Here is a 20,728-nt window from a genome sequence, read left to right as displayed (position 1 = left end):
TCACACAAAGGCATTGTTCAAATGGATATTTTCGTTGAAATATGATACCCCAAAATTTTCGCGAATACAATATTTCCTTTACTTCGTACAAAGAAGTAAAAGGGGATTATTCTATTATCATTCATTTTTAATGAAAAGTAAAAGTAAAACTGACTGTATAGTTTCGGTTGCTATCCCTTATTTAAATGTCACTGAAAAGTAAATTTAATTACAGTTCGTTTGAACTTTAAGAGAATGAATAAAATATACATTATTACTTCAAAAAGTAATTTAATACGTAATAAAAATATAAAATATATATTAAAAAAATTCATAACTTGTAGACTTTTGTTTAACAAAAAACCAATATTACATGGTTGGTATGACTGTTAATACATTGTACGTCTCCCAAACGATCCAACACAGTCCGTACAACGCCTAGGCATGCTGAGTATCAAATTATCGATCTGAGCTTAGGGGATATTACACCACTCAAAAAGAAATGCTCTCCGAAGTTCCGGTAGACATGTAGGAGGAGGTTGATGGGCTGCAACTCTTCGGCCAAGCATGTCCCACACGTGCTGTACTGGATTCAAGTCCGGTGAGAATGCTGGCTAGTCCATACGTGTGATATCCTCCGATTGAAGGCATTCGCTTACGTTGATTGCACGGTGAGGACGCAGATAAATATTGCACGGTGAGAACGGGCGTTGTCATCCATAAACACAAGTTGTGCGCCCATGACGCCCCGAAACAAACGTACATGTTGTTCCAGAATGAAGTCCCCAATAGATTTGGCTTGTCATGGTTCCAATTTGAACATGCAGGTCAGTTCTGGAACCCAGAATAATTCCACCCCAAACGAGCACTCCTGCACCACCGTAACGGTGTCGTTCAATGATGTTTGCTTGGTGGCAACGGGTACCTGGAGCTCTCCATATGAAAGTCCGGCGAGAATCACACTGCAAGCTAAACCTGGACTCGTCGGAAAACATCACACAAGCCCCCTGTTGCGGTGTCCACAATGCATGCTCTCTACTCCAGGCTAACCGCAGGCGTCAGTGAGTTGCAGTAAGTGGAACGCATCTGACAGGTCTACGAGCATATAACCCAATCTGCCCTAAGCGTCTGTACACGGTCTGCCTTGAAATTGTCGTACCAGTGGCTGAAGAGAGCTGACGAGACAGGTCTGGGGCTGTGCTCCGCCTGTTTCTTTTGGCAGTAACTGCCAAATACCGGTCCTCATTCGGCGTTGTAACTCTGGGGCGACCTGTGCTGTAACGTCTACTCACATTACCATCATCTTGGAATCGTTGCCAAAGCCTGGAGATGACACTCTGGGCAATCCCAAGTGCTTCTGATACTTCCAGTTGGGTACACCCACATTCCAGACAGCCGATAATTCTACCACGTAAAAAATGATCCAAATGCGTCCTTTGTGTCATAACTATTCGGTTATTGCACTGAAATGCTTATAAAGCGCATGCAAACAATTTTACTTCTTTGCCTGTATTCCTTATATATCACTCTCTTACACTCTCGTCATTGTGACGTACCATCGGTGTCATCTGGTTACTTCCTGAAATTTGCATATGATTCTTGAAGATGTGTGTAGTGATTTACAGGTGATATATTTATTTTAGAGTTCGATTTCCGCGTGACTCTGAATTATCCTTAATTTATGGACATGAGTGTACTTGCCAGGGAGGAGGGAAATCCACTGCAACAGAAATGTGTACACACGGGCGTTTCAGATCTTTGAGAGGAACAGAGTTTTGCCCCTATCAATGTGAAAGAGTCAACTTTCTTTTGTATATTCAGGAACTAATTGCTAATGTGGCATAGATAAATTTTTAAAAGTTTTACATTGTGTTCAGTGCTCCTTACAATATCTACTATCGTGAAAATTTTTGATAGTTTAATATTGGATATACTGGAAAAGATAGCGAAAACTTCCAGAAAAGAGAAAACAGTATACATTAAGGACATAAAATTAAACTATATGTCTGCTCCATTCTATCAACAACCAGAGACTAGTTACCACTACGACTCACGTGACCACAGTTTTAGGGGTACTACAAATATGACAATTTTAATGAAGTTATGAGATTTTTAACATTCTATCTTATAAAAACAACATATCAAAATTAAATGTTTTACCTTTTACAACAGTTGTGCATTAATAAAAAAATTGTCCCCTCCCCCCCCCCAAAAAAAAGGGGTGAACAAATCTGAAAGTGTTCATCTTTTAATGATCGCCCCAAAAAAGTTTTTAAAGTTTAATATGATGTATCAGTAGAGATTATCTATACAGATGGCCCAGGTACAATAGCGAAACATTTTATAGGGAACTAGCAAAACACTTTTTTAAACTGTCGTGAGAATGATATATATCTTCCGTATATTTAAAAACCAAAATCAATGCTAAACATTAGATCTCTCCTTTCCAAAATTTCCACAGTGTCCACGAATGTAAGCAAAATGAATGTCGATATCAAGGTATTGCAAGTTCTTAATAATAACCTGAATTACAACACGTTTCTTTGAAACTCTAATTTTCTGTAATAATTGTAGCGAAGAAAGAGAATCACTAAATATTAAAACGCGCAATGATCCACAATCACAATCTCAAGACAAGAATACAAGAATTTTGAATCCGTGTCACAGCAAAGGTTGTGCATTTTGCAGCATCTGCCACTCACTTGTTTTCTACTTTTAAAGGGAAAGAATTTTGCAATATTGATTTCGGTTCGATAAGCATTTTTAGTCCAAAGGGATTTGAGTTCCGAAGGACTATTACTTTCGTTTTGGCATTTTGCGTCGGACTCCTATAAATGTCGGTTCACTTTTCAAACTGTTTGCCACCAAATGTTAGAGTCCTGCATTATATTTGAAGAAATTAAATAATGAAAAATCTGCATAAATGTATGTATATTTCTGGCATTGTGATGAAACAACGGTATCTAGAGACAACCAATTCTGAATGACGTAATCCTACTGCGAATATGGCGTGTCAGTTATCTTAATCTGAAACAAAAAGGGTTGCCAACATTTATTTAAAATGCTGATATTAACGAAAAGTTTTCCACATACACTGACGTCACATGCAATCGCGTGATTTCTTCGACGTCAGAACATGACCTTATATTATAGTAATATATTTAATATTTGACAATGCTATTATTATTTCATGTTTTGTAAAACTTACAAATTCTTTATTAACAAACTCTACGATTTGAAAAGAGCATTGCAACTTTCGAAATAAAGCAGATTTTCATCTCCAGCGTGCGAGACTGTTGCCACTCGGAAAAATGAGGGCGAAAATTATCGTTTTCCTGAGTTTTTAATTAATATTTTGGCTGATTAAAGTCATACGAAAATGAGAATGGTCGAAATGGCTTCCCAAGAATTTTTGAAGTCGGGGGGGGGGAGGCTTCCTTTCTCGAAACACAGCTCACCGCCGTTCCAGAGATGATAATGTAACAAACTCGCATAGATTTTAATAGTATTAATATTTATTTATTATAATTTTATGCTTAAAATAGTACACATACACATAATACATAAAATACATAATAGTACATAAAATAGTTACGTGACATACGCACACGCAGTACCAAATTTCTGAATCTGAATCATAGGTGTATGCATGTGCTAAAGAAATATGTATCCTCAAAAATCCAACAATTTGATCTTTTTCATGGGTTTAAAGTTATTGCAATATACAAAGGAGTAATTTCAAAGGATAAATTATTCTTTTTCTAATTAGTGTCACAAATGGTTAACAAATAAGCTTGGTTATCAAACAAAATCATACAATTTTTTTTTTTTTTTTTTGCTATTCATTCGAATTTTTAATTTGCAAAAAGTCATATATTAATGGAATGAAACCGAAACAGAATAAATCTCAACTTTTAACAGTGTTTCTTTTCGAGAACACTTCTTGTAAATGTCAGTGCGCAGGGCCAGGTACAAATTTTTCCGTAAATTACGCATTACTTTCCCATAATTATTAGTTATTTTTTTATAAGTTAGGAAATACCCTTATTAGTTCTTTATAATTAATCATATTTTAGAAAAGACAGCTATTAAAATTCGATAAATATTCACGTATTAGGTGTACTTTTAAGACGCCACAGTTAACTATTAAGTACTACTGGCGCCATCTAGTGAAAGCTGAGTTAACAAATTTAGTTTAATTAACTAGGAAAAGTACTACCAAAAAAAAAAAAAAATTGAGTGCAAAACACTTGTGAATTGAGTATTTTCTTTAAGTTTAAAAAATCATTAAAGTTCTTTTAACGTAATATATTAGTCAGGATTTTTAGATTAAGTACAGATACGAATTATTAACATTTCCCTATGAAATAGAGTTTTAGCCTAAGGCGACTCAAATTTCGTTTTAACTAAAGGGGATTTAGAGGATATTGTACTTCGATTCGTTTAAACCTAAGAGGGCTTAAAAAATATGGTGCTTACTTCAGGTAAAAAATGTAAAGGGGCACAAAATTAAAATATAATAAGTTACCTATAAATGTGAAATTATAAAATATATATATATATTTAGGGGCGCAGTTTTGAGATTTCCTTCAGCAATTAAGCTATCGTTCTGTTTCTGATATTAACATTACAGTAGGGTAACCAAAGTATCAAGGAGATGCCATATCATCTCTAAATATTACCTACCAATCATTAAAAAGGGAGGAAGAAGAGAAAGTAACTTTCTCTCGCTCAGGGAGTTAACCTGTTCAGTCTTTTCGGGTATTATATGTATAATTTTACACGGAGGAAATTTTCCCTTCTGCCAGGATGACTACTAACACTGTAAGACTTTTACAACAAAGTCAGGTCAGTGGTTATGTCAGGCGGCGCTCAGTCTTTTCGGAATGGTGCGAGTTCTTCTGGTTATTTCACGATCTACTAGTGCATCAGAAAAACATAAAATAATACTCTAATAAATGTAATGAATGTAGAATCGACTCAAAAATAAACTGCAATTCGATGGGTTGGCCAGTAGGATGTTATAAGGATGTCATAAGGATTTTTATTATCTAATTTTTTTATTTGCGTTTTGCGAACTTTTTTGATGTTAGTTTTAAGATAATATGAGATAAATAAATTTTAAGGCATGAGTTGTTTACTTGAGTTATTGTATCATTTATTTAGTTATTATTTATTGTTAATTTAATTATTATTCCTAGCATTAGTAATGACATCAACATCTTGGTGAGTATAATTCAGAAAGTCTAAGAGAAAAAAAAAAAAAAAAAAAAGGAAAAAAAAAAGGCGAACTAAAAGAAGGGCGAATAGAAAAAAAAAAAAAAAAATGTATGTAGCGTGGGCTTGCAGCTGCAGCTGGCAGTATTCCAAAAAATAATAATTACTCACTTTCTTTTAGTAAAAAGAAACACTCTAAGAGTAATCCAAAATAATAATAATAATAATAATAATAATCTGAAAGCTTTGAGATTTTGCATTATGCCTAAAGTTGTTCTTTTTTTTTTTTTTTTTTCTAATATCATGTTCTTCGCAGTTAAACCATAAAATTCAGTTCAACCGCCATATCGCGAAATAATTTTAAAATGAGCATATCTTTAGAATTTCCGAAACACTGTCTCTCGCGCTAAAGATAAAATGTTTTTTTTTTTTTTTTTTTTTTTTCCATACAATGTTGCCATTGTTCGCTTTGAAATAGTTGGGTTTGTTAATAAAAATTTCGTTAAAGTTTTACAAAATATGAAATAGATAATAAAACAAATTAAATTTGGGCTTCCAAATGCCCATATTCGGTTGCAAAGGTACGTTATTTAAAAATGGTTAACTCTAGGTATAGTTGCTTTATCAAAATGCTAGAAACATATATACTTTTATGCATATTCTTCATTATTTAATTTCTTTAAATATAATACAGAGCTCTAATAGTTGGTGGCAACAATTTGAAAAGTGAATGAACGTTTATAGTGAATTGACTCAAAATGGCAAAACGAAATTAATAGCCCTTCAGGGCAATTTGCCCCTTTAGACTAAAAATTTTGGAGAGATCATTGAACAGTAAAAAAATTTAGTTCTATCTGTACGCTGGAATAATTAACGTTAGTATTAACACAACCATATTCAAGACAGATCAATGGAAATTGAAAACAAGGGTTGAGTTTTTTTGGACAGGACACGTAGGCACATTTTGGCCATTTTATATTAAAGCGTCATTCAATTCCTTAGAGAATTGGGGGCTTACTGGTCATTAACAATCAAAGACTAATTATTCATCTTATCGCAAATGGACTTTTACATAATACTTTCCTTCATATTGAGTATTAATTAGGAATATTCAAGCATTCTTTAACTGTGTACGAGTAAATTACAGCATTAATTTTCACGTAAATTAAAGAATAATGAAACAGTTGGAACGATTTTTGTTTTGAAAAGATGTAATTAAAATTTAATCATATCTAGGCTAGATGAAATTTAGTATCTTTATTTTAAATGTTTTATAATTGTTCAAACAAGTGTTTTTTTAAACTAGCATTGCATGCAATCCTTGATCTACGCGAAGCATGAAGGATTTTTAAAAAAATTGTTCATGTGCGCCTTGAAAAATTCTTAATTTAATTTATTAAAAAAATTCTGTCATTTTAAAGGATTACTTCAACTGCTCCTTCTGACAAAAAGGCTTTAAATTTTGGTTTTAAAAAGAGAGGATATTTTACTTTCACCTACCATATAAAGTTATTAAAATAAGATACGTAAAAGCTTAAATCCGTATTCCCTCAGATTCCATTCGCTAATCCATAATGTTCAAACGAGAAATAATTTGGTAGCCAGTAATAATTTCCAGCAAAAATTATCCGTAGCTGATTCTCGGATTTGATAGCTCAGTGGACAACATCCAATCCTTGAAACGAAGAAGTTTTGGGTTTGAATAAGATTCAATCCAAGCTTTAATGTTTACAATCTTTTCGTACTCAAACTTATAATTAAAAAAATAAAAATATATAAAACAATAGAAAAAAATCTGAAATGTTTCAGATTTTAAATTACGTCCAAAAGGGCGTTTTTTAACATTTTTTGCGTTACCTTTCTTTGTTAAATATTATATGTTCTTCGCACTTAAACCATAAGATCCAGTTCAACAGCAATAACGCAAAATAGTTTTAAAATGAGCCTATCTTTAGAATTTCCCGTACAAAAACTCACACGCTAGAGATAAAAATGATTTTTCTGCACAATGTTGCCATGGCTCGCTTTGAAATCCTTGAGTTTGTTAATCAAAAATTCGTTAAAGTTTCACGAAATGGGAAATCGATAATAAAACAAATTCCAAATTTCAAATTTTGGCTTCCAGATGCCCATTTTGCAGTAAGATTACGTCATTCAAAATTGGATGGTTCTAGGTACCGTTGTTTTATGACAATACATGAAACATATATACATTTATGCAGATTCTTCATTATTTAATTTCTTCAAATAAAATACAGGGTGATAATATTTGGTGGCAACAGTCTGAAAAGTGAAATGGGCATTTAGAGTGATTCGAAGCAAAATCGAAAAACGGAAATTATAGTCCTTCAGGGACAAATCTCCTTTCGACCAATAAAGGTTTCTAAATTTTAACGGTCACCCAAAAGAGTTTGTTAATCCCTCCCGCATCAGGGAAAAGGAATATTACTGCGGTGAATAGGTAACAGTTTTGGCAAGCATTGTGTTGGACGGCCGCACACCACTGCATGTGTTTGACAGAGGTCTCCTCTCTGGTATGAAGTATATATAGAAAAACTCAGAGACTTAAGTTCGACTTTTCAGGGACGCAATTGTTCCTGGCTTCTTATTAATGCTCGTTCATATTGTAGAGTCATTAGGTTAATCGGAAGCAGAAAAGATGAAAAATATGCAACTGCCTTCGCCGGGAATCGAACCACGGACCTCTGGAATACCGGCCCAGCGTGCTACCGTTACACCACGAAGGCACGCTAGGGAAGTGGGAGAAATACCTTATAATATAGGGCTCAGCTGGTCGACAGTTAACTGAGAACTAATTAAAAGAGGAAAGGGGAATTCAAACAGTGAAAATTAAGAATTTGGTTTTGATATTTTTGTCAAAACTAATATATGTAATATAACAACCAAGAATCGAATTATAATCTACAACCGACGGAACCCTTGGAGGTTGACCCGTGGTGACATCAGAGGTCATGTGAGCTTACGAACCTGTGACGTCGAAAAATCACGTGATCTCTGACGTCACCTTCTAACTTTTTGCGAATTTTCCATGCTTCTCTTGCCACTTTGGCTCAAAAATTTCTAGAAACAGTGGGATCAGCTATTCACTGGGTGAAAGCATACGATTCACTGCCTAGACCCTAGAACATTCTGTCCATAAACAGACGATATTTCGGAAAAAGGAAGTTAGTTTCATACTAATAAATGCCGCTGATTATCTTACGGCAAGTTTGCAGAAATTTATTTAAAAAATTAGTCCTAAAACCTTTGGGATAGTCTCGCCATGTAATTTGAAATGAACGATATTTTTATTTTTCCCCAAATTTATAGTATTAAAAGGCAATTTATTACAGTATTAAAATGAATAATGATAAGATTATAACAAACGGGATTCTTAAAAAAGTAAGCAACTATCAAATAACACAGCAGAAATCAAGTATTTCTGTACAGAAAATAAGCATTAAAATTATTCTCGACTATTCCTATTCCTTCAAAATATCATTAGTATATTTGTGAATTTATACTTAAATGAATACAATTGCAGGAAATTTATTATCTATTGTCAGCAATGATTTATTTTTACCTTTACAAATTGTCACCACTTTCTAAGTTCCGCTCTTGCTATTTAACATAAATATATCATCTAATTTCACTTACGTTGCCCCCTTAATTACCTTTAATAACCTTACTTAATCACCTATTATGTCTCCCTTCTCAAATGAAATCCTTAAAGACTTGAATATATTATCATATTCTCGACCACTTATATACTGTGCAGAGGAATTTTGTGGAGGGATTTTGGAGATCATCAACTGAAGATCCCCCGAGAGGACATAGAATGCTAATAGGAAATTCAAAAATAAAGATAAAAAAATTCTTGAAATGTCGTCGACGTGTCCTCCTAGCTGTCGGCATCTGTGAAAATATTTATTGCAATTTATCTTACTCAACATATGCCGAGATCAAGTATCGATAAAATCAGGGTTATTTCGTGTAATGTCTTAGTTGGCTGTCTGATTCATTCTTAAATGCGGAATATAAGTGTAACAAACAAATCAATGATTTGGAATGTAATTTTAATTCGAATTTTCGTTCCTGTCTGTTTCACTCTCAGATGCAAAATATAATTAGTTAGTAACAAATAGAAAACAGTTTAAATGTGCATAAATATATATTTCAGAATTTTGTTCTTATTCACTACCAAATAGAAAAAATTTTTATTTAGTAACAAACGAAAAAAAAATGGTTTAGAATGTACTTCAGTATCGAATTCACTGTCCTGTTTAATTCACACTAAGATCAAAAAGTTAATATCAAGCAAAAGGATGATTTAGAACAGGCGTGGTCAAACTTCATGCTAGTATCAGCCGCATGCTGGAGTTCATGAAATTTCGAGATCCGCAACTTGATTTTCCAAAAGCCACAAGTCCATATTTACATCACTTAACAACAATGAAACAAGATTCGAAAAGAAAAATAGTCTGCTAACTTTGTAAAAAGAAATGAAGTAAATTAGTTACTTTCTTTGGGACAATGAGTAGTTTTAACTTACCATATTTTATATTTTTACGTTCTAAAGATTCATGGATTTGGAGTAATTGATGAAAACACTTGATGAAGAATCAAAACACAATTTATTCGACAGAAATTCACAGGAAAGTTCCAAAGATACGTTTACAATAGTCGAAAAACTACGATAAACACGCTGAAACAATCAGCAACACAGCCTTTAGGCTATAACAGTGAAGACAGTTTCACGACAAAGTACTAAAGTACAGCTCTCGACTCGGTCGATCGCTTCTCAAGCTAATCTCTAAACTCAAGATACTACTCATTCAGGCAGGGTACATATAGCTTTAACCTACCTTTAAGAATGTTCCCGAGAAAACAGCTAAGAATACGTTCTCGAATGTTCTCGCTCCGTCAATGGTATATAGAAAATTTTGTGGCCAAATGGGCGATTTCGCGTTAAATCTGGCAACCCTGCCTTTCCCTGCCACGTTCTGCAACCCTAACTCCACTTTCCGGAAAAGCTATCTCAACGCAGCTGGCCATTACGTAACAATATATATAGATAATTATGATCACTGTGTCTGAAATAGCTACAGATACTTAGGTTAAATAAAAAAAAAAAAAGATTGATTTTAATAATAAGGTTAAAATAGCTTTTCTTATTTAAATCAAAACTTGAATATAAAATGCATATCTAGTGTTCACATAATCAGCCAACACTTGGGGCGATGCAACAGAAAGCAAGTCAAATTCAAAATTAAAAATGTTAGCTAGTAGTCAGAGAATACACAATTAGCTTAAAATATAAGTCGGCTCAGAACTTCTCACTAGTGTAACTACTTAAATGACGGCAGCTATAACGCTAAGCCGAATAATTAGTTTTATCAGAGCCGGCGAGACCTAACAACATGGTCTCGAGAGGCAGTAACATGCTCTGTCTTACAATCCCCAAAAATCAGCTTAAATGCTTTCTAATTCATTTATATTTCTGGTAAAAAAAAAAAAAAAAAAAACTGAAAAGGAGAAGTGATGGTAAATTATAAATTATAAATAACCGTTTAAAACAAAATAATAGTAACCGTACAAGTTTATTTGGATAAAGCCACACAGCTCGCCTGTCAGAGCCTCGCTGTGGACGCCTTTTAATATACTTTAATGTCGAATTTATGCTAGTGTTGAATTCGCTGCCAGATTATTGGATATGTTAAAGCAACAATAATCAGCGTAATATTCATAAACTTGCAGGACTAGCTTTGAAGATTTGTATGTAGAAACTTCCTCTTCAGCTGCAGACGTCTAAATGAATAAAAGGAAGTCTGCGCTGAAGCAGTAACAACGGAAAGAAGGAAGTCAAGCTACTGAAGCCATGTATTGATAAAAAATGAAACTAATGGAATAACTTTCTTAAAAGCTGAAAGTAAAGACGAATTGGGATCGTACACTAGAACTGAAAGATTTTTTACGAGTGTGGAACGCCTCTAGAAAATCTAATTCGTCAACGGAACAGGTTTCCGAATAATTTTGGCTGCAGAAAAAAGGAAAGTGGAATTTTCCTGACCAGCAGTATTGGACAACAAAGGATTTATGTGTATCTTATTTCCTTTGCTACTCCTATGCCTTTACTTTGCTATTTTCGTATATTTGCAAAACATGGTGAAATTCATGTCTTCTTGCTGATGCGTTGAATACATACCTAACTTTTACATTTATTCCACCATATTCCTTAGAGCGAAATTGTTTTAAGCAAATTGTTTAAGAACTTGTCTTAGTTTGACCAATGTAAATTAAAGCCGGATTACTTGGGTATTGAAAGTTATCTTTTATATTGTACATATTTAAATTTTTAATCGTTTACAACACATAGCTTTTTAACAAAATCTTTTAGTTAAGTATTTACCTTATAAGGTATTTTCTGCCTCCTTCCAGGACGTCTTCGTGGTGCAACGGAAGCACACTCAACTCCGCGTACGATCAATGAGTAACAATCGATGAGTAACAACATGTCCGAAAATTTCAAAATATGTCACATTTCACATGCCACCCTACCAGTATAGTATTTAGCATCGCTGACTGTAGTGCCGAAGGGCCCGGGTTCGAATCCTGGAGAAGGCATGGATGTTTGTAAATGTATAGTGCTCGTGCGGCATGAGGGCACTCTAAATGTGCGGCTAACCGAAGGTCTTTTCGAGAGGTTGGTGGTAGGGAGCGAGGGATGAAAGACCCTCGAACCCGTCCCCCAGTTGTGCTCTCCTTCAAAATTGAGGGCGGAACGGAGCTAAATCGCCCTGCCACCTCTAAGGTGCTCAAGGCTGTTGCCAACGACAAGCGTATCTTGAGCTCCTTGCCACGAGGAATTTCAAGGGCTTGTGCTGATTATAGGTCAGAGAAGTGAACATTAATCAACAACAGCAACAACATTTCACATAGAGTCTCACGAGTTAATGCGAACAGTTTTGTCTAAATGACATGTTATCTACAGGACGGTAGATTGGTGAAAGCTTTGCTTTCTTATGCTTTAACGTTTACATTTCCATTCCGTACATAAAATTAGCGGGAAAAGTATCGCGTGAAATAATCTCTCGATCAGGTTTATAATGATGCATGAAATACAATAGTATTTCTCATTGAAAGCTGTGTGCCATTCCCAATACACCACATTATACATAGCAACAATACAATTTCAATGATTGAAAATTCTAGGATTTCAAAATGATACAATTTTAAAATTTCGTAACAGACCTTTCGTAAATTTTCCGTAACAGACTTATTTCTCAAATTGAGTAAGCACAAACCACAACTTCAACAGTGGCAGCTGTCCACGTTTCTCATGTGCTGCTAGTAGATCTCTTCTCGTGCTCATTTCCCGATCGTCGGGCCCATTTCCAAGGTGGTATCACAGCAGAAGACGTTTTATTTTGTTTTAAGGTGTTCATATCTATTATTTCAGTTCCAAATTTAAAAAACATGCAACAGATACTGCGAAACATCAAAGCTATATGTGCAGTGGCCCCCAAAGAAAATGTCCTTCTTCTGGTTACAGCCGAAAACATCCCGGAGAGAACAACGCAAGGTGAAAACGTCGTGGAACAAAACATCGTGGGAGAAAAATAAAGCAAAGAAAAAACATCGCAGTTCTAAAATGTCGCAGACAAAATATCGTCGTCGAAAATAAAACTGTTCAAAAACTTCTTAGTTTAAAAACATCCTCGTCGAAAATATCGTGGTAAAAAAACAAAGTACCTAAAGATCATCGCATGATGATAACATCGCAGACGTGAGTTTTTCACGCTTTAATAATTATAAATGGATATTCGCATAATGATTTGCGAACGCAAGATGCAAAGAAGGATAATTTTTACTTTCATATATTTTATTAACTGATAAATTTCTAGAAAACAGAACAAGAAATTTAAAGAAGACAAGAAGTAATTTTCAATATAAGAGTATCAGATTAACAAAGTGAAGAACACAATCTCATTATTAACTTAGCAATTGTTTTATAGATAAAGGTCATGCAGTTACTTATCTTCCTTTTTCTATTCATTTTAGATTATACTTTTCATGAAAAGTTACCAGTAAAACTTTATAAAAAAAATAATTTACTAATGACCTTTGTTAGCTAACTGTGTCAGTTTAAAATTCTATTAAGTGCTGTAAGTTGCATTAATTTTCTATGCTTAAGTTTCCATTTTCCATTTTCAACAAACATTTATTAGTTAATAAAAAAATATGAAAGTAGAAATTATCCTTCTTTCCATCTTGCGCTCATAAATCATTATTAGAGTATCCTTTTACAATTATTAAAGAAACGCATGTCTGCGATGTTATCGGCATGCGATGATTGCTAAGTACTATGTTTTTTACCACGATATTTTCGACGACGAAGTTTTTATACTGCGAAGTTTTTGAACCGCTTTTTTTTTCGAAGACGATATTTTGTACCACGACGTTTTAGAACTGCGGTGTTTTCTCTTTGCTTTATTTTCTCCTACGACGTTTTGTTCCACGATATTTTCGCCTTGCTTGCTTTCTCCGCGACGTTTTCGTCCGCGATGTTTCCGGCGGAAACCCCTACTTCTTCCTTGAATCAAATGGGATTGATGACCGATTCCTTTGATAAAGTTTAACTGTTACTCCAAACGAATACATTACTCATGATTTACAAATGGACGAACTCCCTTCCATTCTTACCCCCCTCCCAGGAGTATGGAAATACTCCTCAGTTGTGTTCTTCATCAGCTCCGGATCAGCCTTCTTAAAATGTTGCCAACTACCAGCCTTGTCGCTGGAGCTTATACTATGCGATTTCTTTTCTGTAAGTTGAAAGCATTCACGTACCACCATTGCAGATGTCCATCTAAGAACTTTCGTGACCAGCTGACGTTTGCACTGCAGACCATTTCAGCAGCTATGGTGCACCGAGTTTGGAATGAATTCGTTCCCACCTGAATGCAAGTAGTGTCACCCAAGCCGGACGCATTAAAGCACTATAATAAAAGTATGAAAAAAATCTGGACAAATTCCGCTACCGTTATGTAAAATGTGTTCTACTTAAGATAAGAAATACTATTTTAAAAATTTTGAAATCGTATAATTCTTTTATATATGCCCCGTATGTATGTAAACATTTTTAAACACGAAATACTACCGATTTAAATCATAAAGAACCTCATACTATAAGGGTGGGTTTCCTTGGTTCAGATTCTTTCGAAGTTCGAAGAAACTTGTGTTATAAGCAGGGCATCAGTATCATTTCATTTACTCTAAATAATATTCAACATTCTAATCTTATGTGAGGTCGTTACGCAAATGAAGTGTGTAACACCACCGCTAAAACACCCGCATCTGTCACTTCCTGTACCGTTTAAAGAGGATGAAATTATGGGGAACAACGATTCACAGCCACCTTGTAACAACAGCTCCGACCCACTCCATAAATAAAGTCTACCGTTCCGACCTCTGACCTCTTTACTTTCCCTTACTACGCCACCCAGAGGGTTACAGGAGGGGGCGTATAGAAGAAGGGGGTGTCTGAGAATATATTTGGGTTGCCCTCGGTGCGCTGGTTTCCGGGGGTCACGGAGTTAAGCTTGATTTTACCTTCACCTACAGCTCTCGACTCACAAATCTTATTACGTCACGGTAAGATTTTTCTTGAAGTTGTTTTTGAAAATAATGGATAAATATACTTTATCTTTTCAACAGATATTTTATAATAACCAAGTATGTAGTAGTCACGTGATTTGGTAAAAGCGCCAGTTTATTGATGAGCAAATTCATTCATTATGTTTTGTAAACATTTTTTATAAAAGAATATAAATTAAAAGTTGGTATATAAGAAGTGAAAAAAGACATATCGGAACACTCAAAGAATCGGTTACCTTCATGACGCCTTTCGACAGGTCTACCTGTGGTCACCACTCAAAGTCATTAATAGACAGTTTGATCACGACAAGATCAAGAGGCTTCACTAATACTATACTCATTGGCGCAACAGCCCTAGTGGGCGATGGCCTGCAGTGCCCTGAAATCTGCTTTCTTGACCTTGGGTCCCGGAGTGCATCAGCATATGCCTTGGGCAAGTGATCAGCTTGTCACAGGACCTCCCGGTGTTTAGTCTGCAAGCGAACTTGGTACTCATTTCTATCGACCCACTCAAAGGATGAAAGGCTGAGTCAACCTTGCCCAGTCCGGAGATCGAACCCCGGACCTGTGGTGCAGCTGTGCGATGCGAAGAGGCTTCACCAGGCACGTTGAAACCACAGGATCTACAGCTGAGCAGCTAAGTACCAGAACAAGTGTACCTGAAGCTGAGTGCATGACTTCAACTATATACGCATATTTTGGTGTAGGTATTTCCGTAATAATAAATTTATTTTCTTTAATGTAATTACCCGCAGGCTAGTTTCCGAAAGAAATTCCGAACCAATCTGCCGCCCATTACCCTAAGTGAGCTCAATCTTCATATCCACCATAAGTCTGGTCACTGATAAACCACCGGATCTTTTTTATTGTAAGACAATACACGCCAAACAGTTTTCTGCAGACAAATATATCAGCTAACATTGCCTATAACCACAGTTAAAATTAACTGCCTACATATTTCCGATGAGAGGGCTCTTGTTTTCCAACAGAAGATTACTAATAAAAAGTTTTTAGTGTGTCCTACTATTTCATTCTTTGTTTATTGAAGCAACTAACCTAAGAGATATATTTCCGTCGAGGGTAATTACTAGAGTCTAAATGAATTGGTGATTAAATTATGTTTTCTCGTTGGAAGTTTGGAAGTTTTAAAGTAGTTCCCCCACTCCTTTCCACATGCCTTTGTGGTATAACTGGGAGCATACTCGACGCGTATTCAAAGGTCCAGGTTTCAAATCCCGGCGAGGGCCGTGCACATTTTTCACATATCTTTCTTAAATAGAAGTAAATAAAAAATCTGAAAGCTTTAAGCCCAAAGAGACTTTTTTTAACGTTTTGTTTGTTACCTTTATTTATTAATTATATCAAGTTCTTTGAGGTCAAACAAAAAAATTAAATTCAACAGCAATATCACAGAATATTTAAAAAGAGCCTATCTTTAGAATTTTCGATACACAGTCTCACGCGCTGGAGATAATTTTTCCCACCGTACAGTGTTGCCGTTGCTCGATTTCAAATCGTTGAGTTTGTTAATTAAACATTCATTAAAATTTCACAAAATATGAAATAGATATTAAAACAAATTCCAAATTTAGGCTTCCAGAGGCCCATATTCGAGTGGATGATTAGTTATTCAACAGTGGCTATCTCTAGGTACCGATGTTTTTTCACAATGCGAGAAACATAGATACATTCATGGAGATTCTTTATTATTTAATTTCTTTGAATATAATACTGGGCGATATTATTTTGTGGCAACGATTTGAAAAGTGAAACGCCTTTTATGGTGAACAAAACGAAATTGATAGCCCTTTTGGACTAAAAAGAGCCTAATAACTCTACAAAGTATCAAATTGATATATATATCTTTCTATAGAAAATTATTTGATGCGTGCTGCACTGGAATTGAAAAAATCCAAGCTAAAAATGTTTGATTAAATTTCCAAAAATATTTCGAATTGCGTGTTAATGGAAATGTAAGTTACCGAATAATTTAAATTTATCCTTATTGATTATATCAAAAGAACACATTCTGAAGATCACTGCTCTAAGGCGAAACAGTTAAGAAATGCTGACATACTGTCATAATGCTGACATGCGTGTTATTATAAACGCATTTCGGAGCCTAAAACATCTAAAACAAGAAAATATATAATACGAAAGCTTGAGTACAAACGATCTCAAATAGGAGGGAAGGTAGAACTATGCATCGTTATGCTCCATGAAGTCATGTTTGGAAAGAACTACTTCACGAGTATTGTAACAGCAAGTCCCTGAAGAAATCACGCAGAGTTTTGCGTCCTGTAACGATTCAACAACAAGTACGAAACGCTTAGTTTGCGAATCACGGCTTCTTTTCTGCAGCTCTTCCCATCCATCGAATGGTGGTAGAAAACTAAAACGAACAGGCGATTCGGGTGGTGAGGGCGAATTATGTGCGGTGTGCGGTTTCGAACCGAGGGCGGTCGATGATCGATTATTAATCTGCCATCCGACGACCGCTCGGCATTCAGCGATGCCCTCCGCAATTACTGGAAGTAACTACCACACTTACCCATGCATAAGTTTCGGAGCGAACTGCTCACTTCACATGGAACTGTTCATTGCATACTTATGCCCGGGTAAGTTTCACGATTTGAAAAGGCTGGCGATGAAAGCTATAAAGAAGTTGATAATATTTTACTTGATGGAACGTGGGGTTTCTTTTTAAAGCCAGACTCATACATTGCACACATTTATTAATTCTCTTTCTTTGTATTTGGGAGTACGCTGAAATGTTTTACACACTTACAGATTAATTTTTAGCTACAAATAAGTAATTCATCTCTAACAGACACGCTTATTTGGAACCACCATTGGCCAAGTGGTTAAGGCTTCGGAATGTTTCGACCTGGGCTCGACTCCAGGGCAAACGAGCGGCTGCATTATTACTTTCCGTTGGTTTTCCCCATGCGTAGCGTGAATACAAGCCAGTTTCCTTTAGAACGTCTTCCAGGAAGGCATACCGCGTCCTACGCAGATAGCCCTCCTTTGTATTTTAGTATTCAAATAACATAACATGTATTTTAATTGGAAGCGGGAGAGATGAAAAATGAGCAACCCCCTCGCCGGGAACGAACCACGGACCTCTGGAATGCGCGCCCAGCGTGCTGACTACTACACTACGAAGGCATGCTAAGAAGGCTGGAGAAATATCTTATATACTCCTCCTTTTAAAGGGCGACTTGGATTTAGGGGACACAATCGCCAAATCCTGGGTGTGGAGAATCCACCACCCTTTTAGTTCAGGCGCCACTTTACGACATCAGATTAATTGGAAGCAGAAGAGATGAAAACTGAGCAGCGCCCTCGCCGGAAATCGAGCCACGGACCTCTGGAATACACGTCCAGCGTGTTAACCACTACACTACGAAGGCATGCTAAGGAGGCGGGAGAAATAACTTATAAACCTAACCTTACATATTTATTTACAAGTCACAAGATGAATTGATACAAATAGAAACTTCACAGGTACAAATACTAAATTTTAGCGGACATTGGAAGCGAAGAACTTAACTGCCTTTAGTCTGATGATAACAAAAGTGTCACTTGTCTTTTATTTCGTGGTAAAATTTAAAATATTTACATAAAAGATAAATTTTGCGTCCTCTCTGTCTCGCTTTTTTTTTTATTCATTATTATTTTCTTTACGTTAACTCATAATATTCGTGCTTTAGCACAATCACTTTAACGCCATTTGAATGCGAACATTGTTTGCATATTTTTAGCCAAATTTAGATACATTGTTCTGTGATGGAACAATTCGTATGTATAAGCTGTATTCGCATTTATAGGGTGTGATGGGAAAATTCATACACACAGAAGGTAAATGTTGGAGGGCAGGCATATAATACTAGCTTCCAAGAGTTAAATCAACAACAATGAGGTAAAATCAACAAAACTGGAAAAGTAAAACTTTCATTGACACCCAATTGTACATAATATCAGCAAACGTGTTTATGCATGAAAGAAAACAAGTAATGAACAAAGATGAAAAAAATATTTAATTTTCGTAAATTAATTGGCGGAGCCTTATTTGGGTCATTAATAAATTTATTTAAAAAAAAGCAAAACTTAATTTATAAGGTATGTAACTAAATTGAACTTTCACGCAAAATTTACAGGGTGCTTTCATTGAAGTGATACACGATCGCAGATGCTAGCAATGCCCATTTCAATTTCCCACTATCTGAGACAGGCTGGAGGAGGTTAACGAGCGCAAACAGCATACTCTAAGGTATGCCAAAGACTTTTGATGGTGTTAAGGTCAGAAGAATGCAACGACCGCTTCATACGAGAAGCGATTTCACACTCGAGGTACTCATGAATGATATTAGTTCGATGGGCACAGGCATTATGATTCAAAAGGAGGAAATCAGAACCAGCTGGCTGCAGCATAGAATCTCACAATGGGGTGGAGGACTTCATTCCGATAACTCGTAGCAGTCACAGAATTGTCTTTAAATATGTACAACTAAGTATCCCATCGAAATTCCAGCCCACGCAATGATGCTGCCACCTCAGAATGTGTGATGTTCGATCATTTCTGGACCCAATGCCGTGCCGTGATTGGTGGAACACAAACACTTAGTACTCGGGCGTACAGTTCCATCATGCGAAGCCACCAGAGCACAGTATTAGCAGATATTGTCTTACCAAAAGATGTGTATAGAAGGCTCCCTGTAATGCTCATAACCCGAGAAGGAGAAGGAAAAGCCTAGCCAGCGAAATAATTAGTCCGACGGAGCAGGTGGTTCGTTGGACGGAAGGAGAAAGGACGAACAAAAAGACGAGGGGGGCGAAGAGGACTTTGCACCCTGGTTGTCGGACGGGACGGTCGGAGATTTTTGGGCGGATGACAATCGCCATTTTCTTTCGTCATGGAGAGATTGTTTTTTCTCATCCGGCGGAGACCATGCCGGACTTACCTATTCATGCTTGTACATATAATGTATAATAATCAAGAATTGTTTACTTATTAAAGTTTATTGTTAAACAAACAAAAAATGGGTGTCATCTATGCGTCGATCGACGGTGACATGTGTGAAGCAACTGAACCCTACGCTACGATATAATACAACGATGCTTATCTGTCTTGGCACGACTACCACAACCAACTACAATGGTGGCAGCTTTGCGATCAAATGCTTCATCACAGGGGTGAGTACTGATTTTTTTAGTTCTCTATTCGATCGGATGCAGGGTATTTTTTTTTTTTTTTTTGTTTGGGTACGGCTAAAAGGTGCAAGATTGTAAAGCAAATTGTAGGAGAATATTTTATCTGAAGTTAAATTACTTTTCTTTAAGTTTATTTAAGTTATATTCTTTAAGTTAAAATTATTCTGCGTCAGGATACAAAAGTTTAGGGGTATCATAACACAGGTCAATTGAAATTCTGGTTTTGGAGCTCCGGAAATGGTGGAAGCTCGGTAGAATTTAAGTGTTATATATATATTTTATGTATGTAAACTTTTGTATGTGTTTTTGTCGTATGAATAATTTAGGGAACTGTGTATTTAGTGAAGAGTAATTTTCAGTGATATTTTTTCTTACTGCAAATACTATTTACGGTTTTATTACTGTTTCATATCAAATGAAAAGTTATTCTGAGGTAAAGTACTAAAATTTGTTAAAAGGATTGTTGTAACATTTAACTGACAGATGTCATTTTTTGTATCAACTCATAAAGTATGTAAAAGCTCAGATAATTGATTAGAGTGCATATATGCTTGTATATTTAAATTTTAGTAGGTAAAATAATTTTTTTAGAATAACTGGTTGATTTTTGTATATCTCTTTTACAAAAATAAGTGGCTGTATTTATACTTTATGACTTATG

This window comes from Stegodyphus dumicola, chromosome 10 (genome assembly GCF_044657685.1).
Source record: "Stegodyphus dumicola isolate Sdum_Otavi_A_Nest chromosome 10, ASM4465768v1".
Lineage (NCBI taxonomy): Eukaryota > Metazoa > Arthropoda > Arachnida > Araneae > Eresidae > Stegodyphus > Stegodyphus dumicola.
Note: the sequence above shows the minus strand (reverse complement) of the source record.